This window comes from Amblyomma mixtum, chromosome 3, assembly GCF_055824585.1.
Source record: "Amblyomma mixtum isolate Tamu chromosome 3, ASM5582458v1, whole genome shotgun sequence".
Taxonomy (NCBI): Eukaryota; Metazoa; Arthropoda; class Arachnida; order Ixodida; family Ixodidae; genus Amblyomma; species Amblyomma mixtum.
Window position 1 is genome coordinate 292,685,339 of NC_143014.1, and position 21,603 is coordinate 292,706,941.

Consider the following 21,603-nt stretch of genomic DNA (forward strand, 5'->3'; position numbering starts at 1 on the left):
TAGCAGAAAGTTGTGCGTGAGGTGGGTGTGTCCAATGCGGAGCCGACATAAAATAACTTCGGTAAAACGTTCTTGATGCCTACACGATTGCCATTCCCCTAAAATGGGCTTAACAGAATGTAATTTGTTGTTTGCGTGCTCTTCCCATGCTGCCTGCCACTTATTTCTGAGTTTACTGTAGATAAACTTTAAACAATCCCTGTGCGGTATGTTCACTTGCTTTATTTGGCCATTCCGGGCTTGTGCAGCACATACATCTGCTTTCTCATTACCTACAATTCCAACATGGCTAGGAACCCAGCAGAATTTAATGTTGTGCTTTTGTTTTGTGATTTTAACTATGTTATGTATGATGTTTCCTATTATGGGTTCAGTAGCATTCCTGGAGTGCAGTGCTTTGAGCATACTGAGGGAATCGGTGTAAATGATGCTATTTTTGATGTTCTCTCTTACTATTTTTTCTACAGCTATGAAGATGGCATAACACTCAGCAGTAAAAACTGATGCGCATTCTGGTAGTCGCATTATATGTTTATTTTTTTCTTGGATTACTGCACTTCCAACATGACTTTCTGTTTTTGAGCCATCGGTATAAAATTCAATGTAGGTGTCATACGTTTCTTGTAGTGCAAAGAATTCCTGTAATATGTACTCGTTTGGCGTTTGCTTTTTGTCTAAATGTGTCATTGTGAAGTCACATACTGAAGGCAGGCTGTACCATGGTGGCAAATATTCATTCCTTTGTGCAATATTCGGTAGGGCATCTAGTACTGTTAGCTCTTCACATTTATCTTCAAAGCGCAGTAGTAATGGCCTGATAGAATGTGGTTTGTTGATGAATAATCTTTTAGATGGGCACTTGGTGACAACTGGATGGCAGAGATGTTTCGGAAGAGAACGGATTTTTAAGACGTATGTGCATGTCAGTGCGATTCTTCGGTCCTCAAGAGCGGGCTCATTAGTTTCAACGTATAGGCTGGCTACTGGTGATGTTCTGTATGCTCCAGATGATAGGCGGAGACCAAGATTATGAATGGGGTCTAATCTTTTCAAGTAGGATGCTCTTGCCGAGCCATATACTATGCACCCGTAGTCCAGCTTGGAGCGCACCAGAGAGCGATATATTTGTAAAAGGCTTGCTCTATCGGTCCCCCACCGCTTCCGTGAGAGCACTTTTAAGACATTGAGGGCTTGAGAAGCTTTCTTTTTAAGGTTGTTAATGTGTGGTAGAAATGTGAGTTTCTTGTCGAAAGTTAGGCCTAAAAATTTGTGTTCTTGTTTAATTGGTAGCGCAGTGTGATTCAGGTATAGATTGGGATCGACCTGTAGGCCTCGTCGCAATGAGAAAAGAACAGCTACTGTTTTTTGAGGGGAAAATTTAAATCCATTTTTGTCTGCCCAAGAACCTAGTTTATTTAGTGTGATTTGTATTTGTCTCTCACAGGTTGATATGCTGGAGGACGTGCATGCTATTTGTAGGTCATCTACATAGACTGAATACATTATGGACTTGGGTATTACTTTAGCTAAGGAATTCATTTTTACTATGAAGAGTGTCGTGCTTAGAATGCACCCCTGGGGTACGCCGTTCTCTTGGGTGAAAGTCATGGAGAGAGTTGCTCCTAGGCGGACTCGGAATGTGCGGTTAGCCAGGAAGTCGTTCAAGCAGTTCAACATCCTGCCGCGGATACCTAGCTCTGCTAGGTCACGGAGGATGCCGAACTTCCACGTAGTATCGTAGGCCTTCTCCAAGTCGAAGAAGACCCCAATACAGTGCTGCTTGTGGATGAACGCCTCCCGGATGGTGTTTTCTAGGCGGACAAGATGATCTATGGTGGAGCATGTTTTCTTAAACCCACATTGGTGTTTATCTAGTAGTTGCCGAGATTCAAGTACGAAGGTTAGTCTAATGTTTATTACACTTTCGAAAGATTTAGCAATGCAGCTGGTGAGGGCTATCGGTCTGTAACTGCTAGGACTTGTTGGTGGTTTTCCGGGTTTGAGAAAAGGTATTATGACTGCTTTTTTCCACTCGTCAGGTATATTTCCAGTTATCCAGATTTTATTAAAGAATTTTAACAGTGCCTCTACAGCAGCCTCGGAGAGATGTGCAAGCATAGCGTAATGCACGTTGTCTGGTCCTGGTGCTGTCTTTTTTCCAGAACATAATACTTTATTTAATTCTTGTAGTGTGAGAGGCTGGTTATAATCCTCATGTACACCTGCTCCAGATGGAAATTTTTGTTTTTCAGCTATTGATTTGTGTTTCTGAAATGTGTTTGTGTAGTTGGATGAGCTTGAGATCTCAGCAAAATGCTCGCCCAGTATGTTGGCCTGTTCTTCTAAAGATGTTTGTGTACCGGGTGCTGTCAAGAGAGGAAGTGTGAAAGGGGTATGGTCACCAGTAAATTTACGAACTTTTTCCCACATTTTGTTTGATGTTATTGAACTATTTATTGAGGAGACATATTTCTTCCAAGAGGTTTTCTCTGCATTTCTTCGCACATACCGCGCTCTGGCTTTTGCCTTCTTAAAGGTGAGTAGGTTCTCTGCAGTGGGATATCGGCGCAGAGCGCTCCAAGCTTTCTTTTGTTGTTTTATTGCTAATGTGCATTCTTTTGTCCACCACACTTTGTGTTTCTTTTGTGCAAGTCCTGTTGTTTGTGGTATAGCGAGTGTTGCGGCCGATATTATGCATTCAGTAAACTTCTCATTAATTTCATCTGTGCTAAGGTCGTCACAAAATTCCTTTTCCAGAGTGGCACTTTTTGTAAAAAGTGACCAGTCGGCGAGCTGAATTTTCCAGCGCCGTGGCCTTGTGGGGATGATTGGAGTCGACGATGAGAGCCTGATGACGGTAGGTAAGTGATCGCTGCCCATGGGGTCATTTAAAACATCCCATTTAAAATCGTTAAAAAGTAATGGTGATGCGAAAGCTAAATCGAGAGCTCATTTTTGCTGTGCTTGGACAGCAATATGTGGCTTTTCCCGTATTTAAAAGACAGACATTATTCGAAAGTATAAAATCTTCGATTGTTTGGCCTCTAGAGTCACAGCGTTCGCTTCCCCAAAACGGAGAGTGAGCGTTAAAATCGCCAACTACCAGGAATGGCTCCGGCAGTTCATCGATCAGGCCTTCTAGATCTTGGCATGTTAATGTGATGTGTGGGGGAAGATATACAGAACATATTGTAATGGTTTTGTAGCTGATGACGCTAACCGCAACCGCCTCAAGTTTTGTTTTCAGTTTGATTTCTTGAGCCGGGACGCCGCTTTGGATGATGATTGCGACGCCTCCCGAGAGTCTATTTGCATGTTCGCGATCACGCCTAAAAGTTGTGTAATGTTTTAAGATATTTGAATGTTGGGGACCAAGATTGGTCTCCTGGAGACATAGGGCTAGAGGCATCACTGACCCTAGAATATGAGTTATATCATTGTAGTTCCTCAACATTCCTCTACAGTTCCATTGTATTATGAAAGCCATCTTAGTTTTGTGTTTGTACTGATTAAAAAGCTAGATCAAGTTGTTTATGGCCCCGTGACTCGGGGCCTGTCTTTTTTTGACCGATCCAGGGAGCTCCGCCGACCATCCGACGTGGACGGTGAGGGGCTGCCCGGGGTCGTGTCCATCGCCTCTGCAGAGGCACTGGACGACCGTGCAGGAGGCACATTGATTTTTGAGTTAGACCTCGACCTGTGGGAAGAGGTCTTTGGGCCCGCCGACCCGGGGGTCTGCGTCCCCTCCTTTGGGGTAGGCGGAGTAGCGTGAGCTACTCCACCAGACGGCGCGGATGGCCCCACCACAGGCTCACTATGTGTGGCCTGGACAGGTGCCGAAGCCTGGTGTGGTGCGCCGCGCCCACGCACCACATCGGCGAAGTTTGTTTTTGCAGTGAAGGTGAATTTGTTTGTTTGAGAGTATTGCCTTCTTGCTTCTTTGAAAGAAATGTTTTGCGTAGTCTTGAGAGTAATGATTTCTTTCTCTTTTTTCCAGGACGGACAAGCCCTGGAGTAGGCAGCATGGTCGCCATCACAGTTTGCACACCGTAGGTTAGCAACACATTCTTCGGATTGGTGGTCCTTCGAAGAGCATTTTGCGCAAGTTTTGCGGCCGCGACAACTCTGGGAGCCGTGGCCAAATCTCTGGCAGTTGAAACATCTGCGTGGGTTGGGAATATACGGTCTTACATTTATTTTCAGGTAGCCTACTTCAATGGATTCGGGTAATGTGCTCATGTTGAATGTCAAGATCAGGTGTTTGGTGTCCACTTCTTTGCCATCCTTCCGGATCTTGATCCGGTGGACATCTATAACTTCTTGGTCAGTAAGTCCTTCGAGCATTTCCTTTTCAGAAAGGTGGACAAAATCTATTTCAGAAATGACGCCTCGTACAGTATTCAGAGACCGATGTGGGGTCACAGAGACAGGGATGTCCCCAATGGATACAATTGTTGCAACTTTTGAGTGTTGTATGCTGTCGCGCAGTTCAAGAAGTCGCCACTGGCCATTTTTGACACCTTGTAGCCAAGGCCTAAGGCATCCGTCAAGCGTTTTGAGACTTGGAATGGGGATATTATCCTTGCTTGTGTTTCTTCTGCTTTACTGTGAATGACATGAAATTTTGGAAAGGATACTTTTCTTTTCTGGAAAAAGTCATCTGCTTCGGTCCGCCCTCTCTTGAGAGAGCGATCAAGTTTTGAAAGGGGGGGAGCCATAAAAAAATGTAGTTTTTCGGTCATGGTGCCAGCCACCCACCATGGAGTCCAACAAGGGGACGCGACAGGTACTTGAAAGAAAGTCCTGCCCACGCCAGCTGTACACCTTAACTATAACCTAATATGACTCAACTCAGGGTAGTTGGTCACACACGGTTAACCCTCGCCGCCAGGAAAAAGGAAAAAACAAAGAAGAGAGGAGGATACAGGAAAGTTGTAAGAAAGGAAATAGGAAAGTGAAAGGTAGAGGGGAGGACAGGAAAAGGCGACTGCCGATTTCCCCCGGTCGGGTCAGGCCGGAGGTGCCGTCTACAGGAAGCTGGGGCCAAAGTGGTGTGTTGCCTCCGCCGAGGGGCCTTAAGGGTCCAAACGCTCGGCATCGGCTCAACCACCAGGATCCCCTTTTCCCCGGACACGGCGATGCCACGCACGGCTAAGCGCGGATGCTCGGGTCCGTGGTGACGCATTGTTCACCATCATCCCCTTGCGGGGATGTCCCTGCGGATGCTCGGGTTAACCCCGTGGTGTCGCCACTCACCAACGTCTGCATGCTGCAGACGCCCCCCTGCGGGGACCCAGAACAATAGAAATGAAACACTAATGCTGTGTGAGTCATCCCTGTGCTCACACAGGGATGACTTTTGGGCTGCTTGTCTCAAGATGAAGACCACCCCGTCCCCTTTTGCTCAAAAAGTGAAACTACAACAAATATCTACTTTTAACTTGTGAAAAACAAAATGACAAACATAGAAGGAACACAAACAATGCCTCGTCCTTGTCTTTCCATGTGTTCTTCAATTATGGGAACTACTCCCTCGTTCAGCTGCCTGTCCTATCTCCATTTGTCTATGGCTTCTCGCCACTGCTTGCCTCTAGGAGCACAAATGTTCCCAGTTTCGCAGCAGGAGGCCCACTTTCAAAATCATAATTTGCTAGATCCGTGAGTTTAGTTGCTTTGCTCACTATACAGGTAGGCTTTTTTCACTTGGGGTCTGCAAGTGAAAGCCGTCTTAAACGTGCACTGAAGAAGAATCTGAACTCGTATTTTTAACGCAGGAACTCGATCTACACACTCTCAGCGTTCTTAGAAACTTCGAATTATTGCCTTGTGCGGCTGATTTCTCAATTTAAATCTGATTAAACGTCCCAGCTCCCGCCGTCTGCGGGAAATTTAAAAAAAAGGCGGGAGCTGGGACGTTATTTCCCGCAGACGGTGGGAGGAGGAGACAAACCTTTCAACCAGTCCCGTGGAAGCTTGCCACTCTGCCATCGGCCGAGTGATATGTAGTGATCAGCGAAAGCAGAGTCCACGTGTATTTTTAGTTCCGTGGTCTTAATTTGCAGCTATGTAGTCTCTGACTAAATCTATTAATTCGCCGCCGCGGTGGCTCAGCGGTTATGGTGCTCGGCTGCTGACCCGAAAGACGCGGGTTCGATCCCGGCCGCGGCGGCTGGAATTTCTTTGGAGGAGAAATTCTAGAGGCCCGTGTACTGTGCGATGTCAGTGCACGTTAAAGAACCCCAGGTGGTCGAAATTTCCGGAGCCCTTCACTACGGCGTCTCTCATAGCCTCAGTCGCTTTGGGACGTTAAAACCCCATAAACTAAACTAAACTAAACTAAATCTATTAATTCATGGAAACCTAAAAAACAAAATAAAAGTGAAAGCAAAGCCACCACACGACTGCCTGAAAGGCACTCCATACGTTGGTCGACTCCTACGACCGTCCGCGGGGAATTAAAAAAACAAGGCGGGAGCCAGACATTATTCTGATTTAAATTAGAGAAATGGGTCACACAGGGTAATAATTCGAGGTTTCTGAGAATGGTCGGAACATGTAGACAGAGTTCCTGCAGCAAAAAGACGAGTTCAGATTCCTCTTTAGTGCACCTTTAAGAGTGAATGTTTGCACATTTTCTTTTTGCCCCTTCTATGTGATGGTTAGGGTGCAAAAACTGCCGCACACTCAATGCAAAGCAAATATCCACATAATCATCTTTCCACAATGACTTGTGACACATTGAAACAGTGCCTTGTGAGCTGTATGCACCTCACAAGCTTCCAAACAATCAAAGGACATCAAGCACCTTGTCTATGATGTTCACCTCCTTAAAGGGCCAAGGACCACCATCACCGCTGGTAGAAAATATTTTCCACACCTTTGGTTGTGACGCATCATCCCCGGAGAGCGCAGCCACAAACATTTTTCGAAGACTCATTAATAACACAGTTAAAGCCATCGCAATCAGGCTACTTCGCCATACTCCTCTCCTTCCGTTCCCTTTATGAGATTTTTCTCTCCACCACCTCGTCGACTAGCCTCCGCAAGCGAAATTCCCACTCCTCCGATGTTAGTGGTAGGCGTGGAGTATGTCACATGTCTACGTCCCAGCCTTGCCTTGGAAAGAATTCTTTTCTTGCTTTTTGTTACCCGGGATATTTCATTGGGGGGGGGGGAGTGGTGGGGTCCCCTCATGGTTTCTTCAAGCATTTTTTTTGTTGTCCTTCCTTGCCCAAGTTATTTTCTTTGAAGTTTTTTCACCTTCTCCATCCACTACGCTGAGCTTCCTGGGTGGGTGTGCAACGAAACAGCTTGACCCCTCTGGTGGTTGTCTCCCGCCTCTCGAGCGTCATTGGCATTGCTAGGTGCACATGCCTTCCCGGTCTCACTCTGCTGTGCTCAGACATGTACGCTGCCCTCTACGCCTTCTGTTTCCTGAGGCTCCTTTGCCTAGGCGACACTGAATGATCAAGAGAGACACGATCAGCTCGACTACTTCAACATGCTGGTGAGTGCATCTTTTCATAGATTTGTCTTTTTTCGTGAACGTCATCCCTAGTAGCGAGCATCCTTTTCTTGCCTGCATGTTTTTTTTTTTTCCGCGAGCTCACGCACCGTTTTACGACTGAAGGGTTGGGAGTCCCTTTTGTTTGAAATGCAGGGCAGGCGAAGCACAGACTTGGGAACTGTGGGAACTGTCTGGCATGTATTGGAAAGCAAGCCTGCGCACTTGTGCACTTCTCTGTGTGTATTTGTGTGTTCTGTTAGTCTGCAACTTTTCTCCATTCCTAAAATTCTGTCTTTCAACGGAGCCGATAAAAACCACACAACGGCAGTGTAGACAAGATGGATGAGCGAGAAGCAATGCATGTGCAGAGCGGTAAAGTGTGCAAGCGAGGGAAAGGCTCTATGACACAAGAAATGGCACAAGCACAGAGCACGCTGAAGCATACATGAACTGGCACGAGAAACTAAAAAATCTTGTTTTGGGGAGCATGTATGCATGTGCGAAAATGGAAGGCGCTATGGAAAGCATGCCCGCAACGAGCAGACGACGCGATGAACCGGTTGCACCCACCCTTCGCCCGTCAGTCAAAATAATGCACCAATGGAATGCTTTTCACCAAGGTTTTCAAGATGATGTCAACTTGAAGGCTCAGGAGCCAGAGTAGAGGATGAGGATGCTTGCTTTTCAGAGGAAAGAGCAAACGGGCTTTGATTTGAAATTGTACAGCTTTCTAGGGCATGTATGGCTCTAGAATTTTTTCAGGGGTTATCATCGATACCTCATCTATGCACTGGGCTTGTTTGTTAAAAATGACCAGATCCCTGGTCAGTGGCCCTTTAAGGCCTCTTTGCAGTAGCAGCTGTAAAAAATGGCTGAGGCTTAACTTCGCTAACCCTGGTCAGATGCGAAGCATATTGATGGCTAGGCTTGGTAATACATGGCTTTCCTTGGTTGAATACTTGGTCATTTTAATACAACCACTAGAAGCCTTCGTCGTGGGGGAAGACAACGGCATGGCTACAGCGGAACGCCGACTAACCCCGAGACGCGCGTTGGGTGGGCGCCTGGATTGCCACGGAAGCCGCGTCCGCCTGCCCGGTGGAACGAGCGTTTCACCTACACCGAGTGTGAACGCGCGTTTGAAATGCGCGGGAATGCCGCTCGAGGACATTCCGGCGTCTGTGCGATGGCATCGTTCTCCCTCTCCCAGCGCGAGACGGCGATCTGTCGTGACGTCATTGTGTCACGTGGTGTGACGTCACCATACCATGTGGTCTGCACGGCGTGCAACCGCAGCGACGGCACAAGTTGGAGCCCCGTCTCTCATCTGTTGTGACGTCATTGTGTCACGTGGTGTGACGTCATCATACCACGTGGTCTGCACGGCGTGCAACCGCAGCGACGGCACGAGTTGGTTAGTTAGTTAGTTATATTGATTTTAATGGCGCAAAAGCAACTGAGGCTATGATGCGCCAAACACAAGGTTGGAGTTTTGTTAAATGTGAAGCTTTTTATACTTAGAGTTTGTTTAAAACGCTGGCTTCCTTGAGAAACCTAAAAATACGAGATGTCAACCAGTGCACGATCGCCTAAAAGTAACATGGGGTGTAATGGGAGTCTTTCCCTATAAAATGTAAAATATTTCTTTCTTAGTTCTTCTAGTTTGACACATGAAATTAAAATGCGGTTCACTGTGAGTTCGGAACCACACATTTCACAGAGGTTTGTTTTGTTTGGTTAGTAGAAAGCTGTGCGTGAGGTGGGTGTGTCCAATGCGGAGCCGACATAAAATAACTTCGGTAAAACGTCCTTGATGCCTACATGATTGCCATTCCCCTAGAATTGGCTTCACAGAATGTAGTTAGTTGTTTACGTGCTCTTGCCATGCAGCCTGCCACTTATTTTTGAGTTTACTGTATATAAACTTTATTAAACAATCCCTGTGCGGTATGTTCACTTGCTTTATTTGGCCATTCCGGGCTTGTGCAGCGCATACATCTGCTTTCTCATTACCTACAATTCCAACATGGCTAGGAACCCAGCAGAATTTAATGTTATGATTTTGTTTTGTGATTTTAACTATGTTATGTATGATGTTTCCTAGTATAGGTTCAGCTGCATTTCTGGAGTGCAGTGCTTTAAGAATACTCAGGGAATCGGTGTGAATAATGCTATTTTTGATATTCTCTCTTACTATTTTATCTACAGCTACAAAGATGGCATAACACTCAGCAATAAAAACCGATGCACAGTCTGGTAGTCGCATTATCTGTTTATTTTTTCCTTGGATTACTGCACTTCCAACGTGACTTTCTGTTTTTGAGCCATCAGTATAAAATTCAATGTAGGTGTCATATTTTTCTTGTAGTGCAAAGAATTCCTGTAATATGTACTCATTTGGCGTTTGCTTTTTATCTAAATGTGTCATTGTGAAGTCACATACTGAAGGCAGGCTGTACCATGGTGGCAAATATTCATTCCTTTGTGATATATTCGGTAAGCAGTCTAGTACTGTTAGCTCTTCACGTCTTCAAAGCGCAATAGTAATGCTCTGATAGAATGTGGTTTGTTGATGAATAATCTTTTAGATGGGCACTTGGTGACAACTGGATGGCAGAGATGTTTCGGAAGAGAACGGATTTTTAGACGTATGTGCATGTAAGTGCGATTCTTCGGTCCTCAAAAGCGGGCTCATTAGTTTCAACGTATAGGCTGGCTACTGGTGATGTTCTGTATGCTCCAGATGATAGGCGCAGACCAAGATTATGAATGGGGTCTAATCTTTTTAAGTAGGATGCTCTTGCCGAACTATATACTATGCACCTGTAGTCCAGCTTGGAGCACACCAGAGAGCGATATTGCCGCGTATCATTGTAGTGTTTGTTTGTTGTTCGTGACGCGAGAAGCGACCAGACTAATCTCGATTGATCGCAGCCATGACAGGCTGCATCTATGTTTTTCCAGATTACTGTAGATGATCTTGTCCTGCTATCTGGAAGTTTCCTTGCCGGCTTTAAATTGAACGATGCCGCGAGCAGCGGCCATTCGTAGATCGACGATTGACGAGCACGCTTGTTGCTTACGCCGCCACCGAGTGATTCAGTTCTTTTGCGGGCGCAAGTCAGCCCTAATAAAGAGCTTCGTTTGCAAGTATTTCTGGTGTCTTCCTGACTGCTGGACTGCCGTCACTAAAACGTGACATCTGGTGGAGGTGCTGGGTAGCCTTCCAGGTACCGGACAACCCCTGCAAGTCGTGACGCCAGCGCTTTCAGTTATTCGCCCGAAGACCTGACTCCAGTCTACCACGCAGCCTCTGGACCCTCCAGCCATGACTTACGCCGCAGCAGTGCGCCGTCCTGTACCTCGACGACGGGACCCAAGCGCCTATCGCCCTTAGCCAGCTGCGCTGGAGCACCGCCCTCTCGCCCCAACTCGCCCGTCCTACGAGCGTCGTACAAGGCCGAGGAAACGCGTCGAGTGGAGAACACCCGACCAGCGCCGTCCACAATGCTTCCACTGCGGAGAAGCCGGTCACATTCTCCGGTACTGCCCATACAGAAGACTGGGCATCCGAGGGTTCTCTTACGACGCTCCACGACCCCGACCCGGCCAGCGACCAGCCGAAATCGAGTTTTTTACGTCGGGAAGAATACTCATCGCCGAGCCGCCTATCACGTTCCCCGTCACCATCGTCCTCGCGCTTTGTATCTCCTAGCCGAGGTTACGCCGTGCGTGGACGCTTCCCCAGCCCCCGAAGGTTAAACTGAATAAAGCAGCCTCTGAAAATGAGGTTGCTTCTGCGCGCAAGAACTAAGATCCTCCATAGACAAAAAAAGAAGACCATGCCCCCTACGACGACAACGAACCCTACGACGACGACGAACCCTGCGACAACGACGACCCCTATGACAACGACGACCCCTACGACAACGACGACCCCTACGACGACGACTACTACTACGGCGACAAATACGACGACAAAAACTACAACACCGACGACAACACCGACGACGACGACGACACGGCCAGACTTGAAGCTTTTACCGCTGCCCTTACACCTTATTAGGAACGCTAAAGGACTCTTAAGTTCTCGAAGCATTCTCCGTGTTTAATTTCATTTTAAAGCATCGAGACGATGCTTCTTTGGAAGGGGGGTAATGCCACGTATCATTGTAGTGTTTGTTTGTTCACGCTGAAGGCTGCAAGAAAGGGCTATTATCATTTTTGTTCGTGACACGAGAAGCGACCAGACTAATCTCGATTGATCGCAGCCATGAAAGGCTGCATCTAGGTTTTTCCAGATTACTGTAGATGATCTTGTCCTGCTATCTGGAAGTTTCCTTGCCGGCTTTAAATTGAACGATGCCGCGAGCAGCGGCCATTCGTAGATCGACGATTGACGAGCACGCTTGTTGCTTACGCCGCCACTGAGTGATTCAGTTCTTTTGCGGGCGCAAGTCAGCCCTAATAAAGAGCTTCGTTTGCAAGTATTTCTGGTGTCTTCCTGACCGCTGGACTGCCGTCACTAAAACGTGACAATATATTTGTAAAAGGCTTGCTCTATCGGACCCCCACCGCTTCCGTGAGAGCACTTTTAAGATATTGAGGACTTGAGAAGCTTTCTTTTTAAGGTTGTTAATGTGTGGTAGAAATGTGAGTTTCTTGTCGAAAGTTAGGCCTAAAAATTTGTGTTCTTGTTTAATTGGTAGCGCAGTGTGATTCAGGTATAGACTGGGATCGACCTGTAGGCCTCGTCGCAATGAGAAAAGAACAGCTACTGTTTTTTGGGGAGAAAATTTAAATCCATTTCTGTCTGCCCAAGAACCTAGTTTATTTAGTGTGATTTGTATTTGTCTCTCACAGGTTGATATACTGGAGGACGTGCATGCTATTTGTAGGTCATCTACATAAACTGAATACATTATGGACTTGGGTATTACTTTAGCTAAGGAATTCATTTTTACTATGAAGAGTGTCGTGCTTAGAATGCACCCCTGGGGTACGCCGTTCTCTTGGGTGAAAGTCATGGAGAGAGTTGCTCCTAGGCGGACTCGGAATGTGCGGTTAGCCGGAAAGTCGTTCAAGCAGTTCAACATCCTGCCGCGGATACCTAGCTCTGCTAGGTCACGGAGGATGCCGAACTTCCACGTAGTATCGTAGGCCTTCTCCAAGTCGAAGAAGACCCCAATACAGTGCTGCTTGTGGATGAACGCCTCCCGGATGGTGTTTTCTAGACGGACAAGGTGATCTGTGGTCGAGCATGCTCTTTTAAAGCCACATTGGTGTGTATCTAATAGTTGCCGAGATTCAAGTACGAAGGTCAATCTAATGTTTATTACACTTTCGAAAGATTTAGCAATGCAGCTGGTGAGGGCTATTGGTCTGTAACTGCTAGGACTTGGTGGTGGTTTTCCGGGTTTGAGAAAAGGTATTATGACTGCTTTTTTCTACTCGTCAGGTATATTTCCAGTTATCCAGATTTTATTAAAGAATTTTAACAGTGCCTCTACAGCAGCCTCGGAGAGATGGGCAAGCATAGCATAATGCACGTTGTCTGGTCCTGGTGCTGTCTTTTTTCCAGAGGATAATACCTTATTTAATTCTTGCAGTGTGAGAGGCTGGTTGTAATCCTCATGTATACCTGCTCCGGATAGGAATTTTTGTTTTTCAGCTATTGCTTTGTGTTTCTGAAATGTGTTTGTGTAATTGGATGAGCTTGAGATCTCAGCAAAATGCTCGCCCAATATGTTGGCCTGTTCTTCTAAAGATGTTTGTGTCCCGGGTGCTGTCAAGAGAGGAAGTGTGAAAGGGGTATGGTCACCAGTAAATTTACGAACTTTTTCCCACATTTTCTTTGATGTTGTTGAGCTGTTTATTGAGGAGACATATTTCTGCCAAGAGGTTTTTTCTGCATTTCTTCGCACATACCGCGCTCTGGCTTTTGCCTTCTTAAAGGTAGTAAGTTCTCTGCAGTGGGATATCGACGCAGAGCGGTCCAGGCTTTTTGTTGTTTTTTTGCTAATGTGCATTCTTTTGTCCACCACTTTGTTTCTTTTATGCAAGTCCTGTTGTTTGTGGTATAGCGAGTGTTGTGGCCAATATTATGCATTCAGTAAACTTCTCATTAATTTCATCTGTGCTAAGGTCGTCACAAAATTCCTTTTCCAGAGTGGCACTTTTTGTAAAAAGTCACCAGTCAGCGAGCTGAATTTTCCAGCGCCGTGGCCTTGTGGGGATGATTGGAGTGGATGATGAGAGCCTGATGACGGTAGGTAAGTGATCGCTGCCCATGGGGTCATTTAAACCATCCCATTTAAAATCGTTAAAAAGTAATGGTGATGCGAAAGCTAAATCGAGAGAGCTCATTTTTGCTGAGCTCGGACGGCTTTTCCCGTATTTAAAAGACGGATATTATTCGAAAGTATAAAATCTTCGATTGTTTGGCCTCTAGAGTCACAGCGTTCGCTTCCCCAAAACGGAGAGTGAGCGTTAAAATCGCCAACTACCAGAAATGGCTCCGGCAGCTCATCGATCAGGCCCTCCAGATCTTGGCATGTTAATGTGATGTGTGGGGGAAGATATACAGAACATATTGTTATGGTTTTGTAGCTGATGACGATAACCGCAACCGCCTCAAGCCTCGTTTTCAGTCTGATTTCCTGAGCCGGGACGCCGCTTTGGATGATGATTGCGACGGCTCCCGACAGTCTATTTGCATCTTCGCGATCACGCCTAAAAGTTGTATAATGTTTTAAGATATTTGAATGTTGTGGACCAAGATTGGTCTCCTGGAGACATAGAGCTAGAGGCATCACTGACCCTAGAATATGAGTTATACCACTGTAGTTCCTCAACATTCCTCTACAGTTCCACTGAACCACAAATGTCATGTTTGTTTTTTGGGTGGGAATGGAACGGAAGAAGTTTACTGTTCTGGGCCCGTTACCGGGGTTCTATCTTTTCTTCGCTCGTGATAGCCGGTCCGCCGCTGCAAAGCGGGCGGAGTGGTAGTTGTATCCATCACCTCACCAGAGGTGCTGGAGGACCGCGAAGCCGCGTATGTGTTGGTGTCGGGCCTCCCCCGACGGGGGGAAGTCCTGCCGGATGCTGACCCGTGGGCCGGCACTCCCTGGCTTGGAGTTGGCAGAGCAGCCTTGGCTGTCTCTGCCTGGGGCGTTGATGGCACTGCCACAGGCGCGGTGGGAGTGGCCGCGGCAGATGCCGGAGTGCTGCGTGGTGCACCGCCCCTGCACGCCATGTCAGCATGGTTTGGTTTGGCTGTGAAAGAGAATGTATTTGTCAGTGCAAAACGCCTTCTGGCTTCTTTGAATGAAATGTTTTCTTTGGTCTTAACGGTGATGATTTCTTTCTCCTTTTTCCAGGACGGACACGCCCTGGAGTACACAGCATGGTCGCCTTCGCAGTTAGCGCAGCGTAGAGCTGCGTCGCATTCCTCAGAATGGTGGTCCTTTGACGCGCATTTCGCGCAAGTTTTGCGGCCGCGGCAACTCTGTGAGTCGTGGCCAAACCTCTCACAGTTAAAGCACCTTCGGGGGTTAGGGATGTAGTGCCTTACATTTACTTTAAGGTATCCAACGTCGATTGTTTCAGGCAATGTGCATGTGTTGAAAGTTAGAACCAGATGTTTGGTATCTATTTCCTTGTTGTCCTTGCGTATCTTGATTCGATATACATCAATGGCATTTTGCTCGGAAAGCCCTTCCAGCATTTCTTTCTCGGTAAGGTGCAGAAAATCATTTTCTGAGATGACGCCACGGACAGTATCGAGTGATCGGTGTGCAGTGATGGAGACAGGTGTCCCCAATAGACACTATGTTACAGAGTTTGGTGGTTTGGACATTTTCTCGGAGTTCCAGCAATAAATCGCCACTGGTCATTTTCGATACTTTGTAGCCGGGGCCCAAAGCTTCTGTTAAGCATTTCGATACCATGAAGGGGGATAGAATTCTGGCCTGTTTATCTTGAACTTCACTGTGGACGACATGGAATTTTGCAAATGTTGGTTTCTTTTTGGAAAAAAAAGTTCTCTGCTTCGTTCCGCCCTCTCTTGAGAGAGCCATCAGGTTTTGAAAGGGGGGAGCCATAAAAAATTGATGTTTTTCGGTCATGGTGCCAGCCACCCACCATGGAGCCCAACAAGGGGACGGGACAGGAACTTGCAAGCAAGTCCTGTCCACGCCAACTGTACACCTTAACTATAACCTAATATGACTCAACTCAGGGTGACAGAAGCCAACAGCCACATAAACCAAGGGGCACAGGGGATTTTTTTTTTTTAATTAATGTATTTATTTTGTGCTGTAGTTCGATTTAGAATATTACTGAATATGTTATCGCTTAAAGGTTATTGATTAGAAAAGCAGAAGAAAAAACAACCACATGCCGCCGGTGGGATCCGAACCCACGACCTCCGAATTACGCGTCCGGTGCTCTACCTCTGAGCTACGGCGACGGCTGTCAAACCTTCTGCTTTCGGGGGTATTTATGTTTACAAGTAACCTAACCTTGAGAGTGTTCTTCAGCGCCACCCACGTTCATGAGCGGCCGATGTAGAACGTCCTGATTTACCGCAGGTGTGACGTAGAACGTCATCGAACGGAGAGAAGCTGTGTGAGAACCCTGTTATGCTTCCTATGGCATCAAGGCTGCCGGAATCGAGACCCTCGCTAAGCAATTAAGCAAACAAGGAAGGGGAATGAGGGGCTCGTTGTAAATATGACAGAAGCCAACAGCCACATAAACCAAGGGGCACAGGGGATTTTTTTTTAATTAATGTATTTATTTTGTGCTGTAGTTCGATTTAGAATATTACTGAATATGTTATCGCTTAAAGGTTATTGATTAGAAAAGCAGAAGAAAAACAACCACATGCCGCCGGTGGGATCCGAACCCACAACCTCCGAATTACGCGTCCGGTGCTCTACCTCTGAGCTACGGCGACGGCTGTCAAACCTTCTGCTTTCGGGGGTATTTATGTTTACAAGTAACCTAACCTTGACAGTGTTCATCAGCGCCACCCACGTTCATGAGCGGCCGACGTAGAACGTCCTGATTTACCGCAGGTGTGACGTAGAACGTCATCGAACGGAGAGAAGCTGTGTGAGAACCCTGTTATGCTTCCTATGGCATCAAGGCTGCCGGAATCGAGACCCTCGCTAAGCAATTAAGCAAACAAGGAAGGGGAATGAGGGGCTCGTTGTAAATATGACAGAAGCCAACAGCTCAGGGTAGTTGGTCACACACGGTTAACCCTCGCCGCCAGGAAAGAGAGGAAAAAACGAAGAGAGGAGGAGACAGGAGAGTTGTAAGAAAGAGATAGGAAAGTGAAAGATAGAGGGGAGGATAGGAAAAGGCGACTGCCGATTTCCCCCGGTTGGGTCAGGCCGGAGGTGCCATCTACAGGAAGCTGGGGCCAAAGTGGTGTGTTGCCTCCGCCGAGGGGCCTTAAGGGTCCAAACGCTCGGCATCGGCTCAACCACCAGGATCCCCTTTTCCCCGGACACGGCGATGCCACGCACGGCTAAGCGCGGATGCTCGGGTCCGTGGTGACGCATTGTTCACCATCATCCCCCTGCGGGGATGTCCCTGCGGATGCTCGGGTTAACCCCGTGGTGTCGCCACTCACCAACGTCTGCATGCTGTAGACGCCTCCCTACGGGGACGGCATGAGTTGGAGCCCCGTTAAAGTGAGCTAGAAGGGGGTAGTGGGCTCACTCCTTAGCCGCCGCTATGCCGCCGCCATGCATTGCGGTGACGCCGTCTATGTCAACAGATTCTACTTCTCCGCGCCCCCGCGAGGCGGCACCACCGCCGCCTTCACTGTAGGAGCGTGCGCTGACGCGCGTTTGAGCGGCTGCCGCCGCTGCAGCCGCTGCTGTATGCCTTCGCGTCTTGCGCGTTGCCATAATCAGTACACCAGCCTATCTTATGCAGAAAGTTGGATACAAATACTGGATGACGTCAAGAACCAGTCAGGGCCCCCTTGAAAACCTATTTGGTATTATCCGGCAGTCATCAGGTAGCAGGGACGGCCCCACTCCCAACACAGTTTTTGACAATGTCTTTCATTCAATAGGCTTGTCAACCCAGTCAAAAAAAACCATTGAGATTTCCAATTGGAACCAGTTGATTTTTGGGCACCATTGGAACCAATTGGCTAGAAACCAATTGGAAAGACCAATTGGTTCCAGTTGGCCTTTGAGCCAATTGGTTCCAATGGTGTCTGAAAACCAATTGGTCCCAATGGTTTTATTTTGACTGGGTAGTGCCAATCAACATTTTTCTACGGAACTGAAATTAATGCTTTTATAGAAATCAAAGCCAACAGACACACATACATCACACACAAGCAACACTGCACATATAGGCACTAGTAGCATACATTAGCTCAATATGTACATCCAGAGAACACACTTCTGCTCCAACTTATATACCCAATTTATTAAGCTCTCATACTGGGGCCGGTGGTGCTTGCCCATCGAGCGCAGTTATTTAATTTAATTTCAGCTCCAGTGGTGGTGTAGGTGATGAGTACAATTTATTAGGCTAAGCTGCTGATAGCTCTTATTGTACCATATTAGTTCTACCTTTTTCGTCAAACATGCAAACATTCATTGGATAAATTGGGTGCAGTTCGGCGGACCAATTGGATGCAATGGGTAAGATCAATTGGACTCACCAATTGGAAACCCAAATGTTCCAATTGGATAGTCCAATTGGAACACCATTCCAATTGGGACCAATTGGAAACTGAACTCGCCCAATTGGAGCCAATTGGAACCCATTGGAAATCCAATTGGTTCCAATGGTTTTTTTTGACTGGGAAGACAGTAAGCCAGGGGAACTGTGACCAGGGCGAGCTAGCCGCATTGCTAGATATACAGACTTGTGCTGACACGCTGTCACATCAAGAAAGCACAAATGCAGCTACGAGTGTAAATACTGCAGGTCAGCCAGTTACTGCACATCTGCTGACCACAGCCAGCATATAGCTATAGAAGTGATTCTAGAATAGGCTGATATTTTACATTTCTGGGTACTTTGCTAGAAAATGTTTAGTGAAAACGAATTGCGAAGCTTGTACAAGCCTACTAACCATGGCACCGCAGGGAGGCTTTACAACTTTTCGGCGACAATTTCCAAATTTCAGCCACCTTTCACAACATCTCAAAGAACAGCTATATTTTACTCGCGTCCGCACGGTACTCGAATATGCCTCAGTGTGCTGGGACCCACACACACACAAGAACTTATTGATAAAGTGGAAAAAATACAAAACAGGGCAGTCCGTTTTGTATTGGGAAATTATTCCAGGACACTCAGTATCTCAGAAAGCAAAATGAATCTTCAGTGGCCAGAACTTAAAACTCGAAGAAGAAATCTGAGATCAAAATTTTTACATAACATTTTCTATTCCAAGAGTGGTATAGACGGAACAAAATATTTGAAGCCGCCTGTCTCGAAGCGAATTGGGACCACAACTTAAAGCTTCCTTCTAAAGGTATACTCTGCTAGTCGTTTTTTTCTGCGAACGATTGACGAATGGAATGCTTTACTGAAGACACAAAACTACGCAGGAAACAGGACACAGAAAAGAAGCAGACAGGACGAGCGTAGACTAACAACTGATTTATTGGTCGAAAACAACCTTCCTTCAAGAGCAACGCATGCGCAACCAAACTTAACGCCCAAAGCAAAAGTACACAATCTTATCAACCTAAAAAGTCAAGTTCCTTCTTATACAAGTGAATTGATGCCTCGCTAACACATTTTTCCGCACCGTATCTAGCCGTATCTAGCGTGCCTTCTTGTCCTTCGCGCAGCCTATAATCTTCGTTTGCTTGAAAAGCGGCGTACAAAATACTTGTTTCTTCTTGTCATTGATCTTACAAGACTGGCAGTGCCTTGCTAAATGCTGCCCACCGTGCTGTCTCAAAGAGTTATTATGCTCCTGAAGGCGTTTATTAATGCAGCGCCCCGTCTGCCCTACATATACGGAACCACAGCTGAATGGGATCTCGTAGATAACTCCCATCTTACAGGCTACAAACTTAGGTCTGTGGTTGACTCCGCACCCTACTTTCTTTTGCAGGTTATTGTTAGTTAATCGACATAAACGAGACAGTTTACATGGGGCGGAAAAGAACACGTTAACACCAAATTTCCCTCCCACCTTCTTCAAACCGTGCGAAGTCTTGTGCACATAAGGAAGGACTTCAAACTTCCTGCCACTCAAAGCTCGTAAAAAGGGGAATCGCAACCTCATGTTTAAGATCTTCGCTTGTCAAGTCATGCCCACACATGGTGAAACGTAGCTTTTCCAGTCAAGTAGACCGGCTTTACTCTGCGGGTTTTCCTCCTTCTCTTCTGAAAGCTGTTGCAGAATCTTTGCTGAAAACCCTACGGTTGAAGCAAAACCAACAAGAACTCACTGGAAGTGAGAGGAAGAAGTTTGAAGTCCTTCCTTATGTGCACAAGACTTCGCACGGTTTGAAGAAGGTGGGAGGGAAATTTGGTGTTAACGTGTTCTTTTCCGCCCCATGTAAACTGTCTCGTTTATGTCGATTAACTAACAATAACCTGCAAAAGAAAGTAGGGTGCGGAGTCAACCACAGACCTAAGTTTGTAGCCTGTAAGATGGGAGTTATCTACGAGATCCCATTCAGCTGTGGTTCCGTATATGTAGGGCAGACGGGGCGCTGCATTAATAAACGCCTTCAGGAGCATAATAACTCTTTGAGCCAGCACGGTGGGCAGCATTTAGCAAGGCACTGCCAGTCTTGTAAGATCAATGACAAGAAGAAACAAGTATTTTGTACGCCGCTTTTCAAGCAAACGAAGATTATAGGCTGCGCGAAGGACAAGAAGGCACGCGAGATCTTTGAAGCCTGGCAAATTGCTAGATACGGTGCGGAAAAATGTGTTAGCGAGGCATCAATTCACTTGTATAAGAAGGAACTTGACTTTTTAGGTTGATAAGATTGTGTACTTTTGCTTTGGGCGTTAAGTTTGGTTGCGCATGCGTTGCTCTTGAAGGAAGGTTGTTTTCGTCCAATAAATCAGTTGTTAGTCTACGCTCGTCCTGTCTGCTTCTTTTCTGTGTCCTGTTTCCTGCGTAGTTTTGTGTCTTCAGTATGTCTTACCAACTAGCCTCTCATCACACACTTCTGGAATGCTTTGCCGCCACATATTGTTAATGTTCTACCTAATGAAGCCTTTTTTCACTCGCTAAGTGCATGATTTCTTGTTTTTTGAATGTGAAGTGCCCCCTGCTGTAATGCCGAAAGGCGATGCAGGTACCAAATAAATAAATAAATAAATAAGAGACTGCTGTATCCGTCAGGTCAGCTGTACAGCTACATGAACAAACTAGAAAATATGTTCACGGAGTGTTTTTCCTGCAACGAGCTGCATTCGGACAGCATCATGGATGTACTCGGAGTTGTAAAATAAAGGCTCTCGCAAGAAATCGGGTGCCCACAGCATGCCTCGCGTCTCTCGGCTAACGTTATCAGCTTTTATCTAACGACACGGTTGCATTTTTTGTGTTTGTGAAAGGAATGCTGGCGGATCAGGGAAGCGGGAAAAAGCTAAACATTTAAAGTTGAGCCGCTGCTTATGAACCATACACGTCCTATAAATCCCGGTTTTCATGTGCTCAGAACTCCATGTTCATGTCAATGTAAAAGCTCCATATGCGCAAATAGCCATTTCATTTTACAGTTATTTGAGATACTTTATCTACATTGAACAAGCGCGAGTAGTGGAGAATGTGCTGCTGCAAGCTTTTAAGCTATGTTGAACACAACAATTTTAGGTAGCTCTGTTCCAGAAACGGTGTGAGCAGCAAATTCACGAGCCAAAAGAAATGCGCACAACGAAACGGCGCGGACAGCTACAGCTGTAGCCAAAGAAATACCAAGAACGCATGCATGGCCTTGCACGCTTCGTATACTTGAAGCCGTGAATAATAATCCTCAGAAAGCGGGGTTATTGGGCGCCGCAATCATTTTCATACAGGTGTGCATTCATGTTTCTGATCTGCGTTGCGGCAGGTACGCCGGAGAGGAGCCAGA

General features: G+C 46.5%; 1 protein-coding gene across 1 annotated transcript in view; it reads right to left on the reverse strand.

Moving 5' to 3' along the window:
• Nucleotides 1-21,603, reverse strand: part of LOC149355172 (uncharacterized) — a 437,737-nt gene that overhangs the window by 229,858 nt on the left and 186,276 nt on the right. The window lies entirely within an intron of this gene.